Here is a 312-nt window from a genome sequence, read left to right as displayed (position 1 = left end):
ACAGTTCTTAATAAACTTTTCTTTTGGAATCTTCATTTTCAGGCCTACATCATTCAGTGCCAGAGATTTGGGGATCTCAAAATGAGGCTCCATTTTCAGATTGTTGAATATTACCTATATTTAGTTGCTGAAAAGTAAATGTTGGTCACTTTGTATACAGCTGATACTCAGTGTATTTAAAGCAGGATGCCTGAATAAGTAATGTTGAAACTAGAAATGCACCTTGTTTCCCTCTATCAAAACAATATGCACAGATCATACCTGTCGGAGTGCTAAAAATGCACTGAAATGGTCACGTTGAGGGACATTACC

This window comes from Sinocyclocheilus grahami, unplaced genomic scaffold (genome assembly GCF_001515645.1).
Source record: "Sinocyclocheilus grahami isolate Dianchi unplaced genomic scaffold, SAMN03320097.WGS_v1.1 scaffold13940.1, whole genome shotgun sequence".
Classification (NCBI taxonomy): domain Eukaryota; kingdom Metazoa; phylum Chordata; class Actinopteri; order Cypriniformes; family Cyprinidae; genus Sinocyclocheilus; species Sinocyclocheilus grahami.
This window is presented reverse-complemented; position numbering follows the sequence as displayed.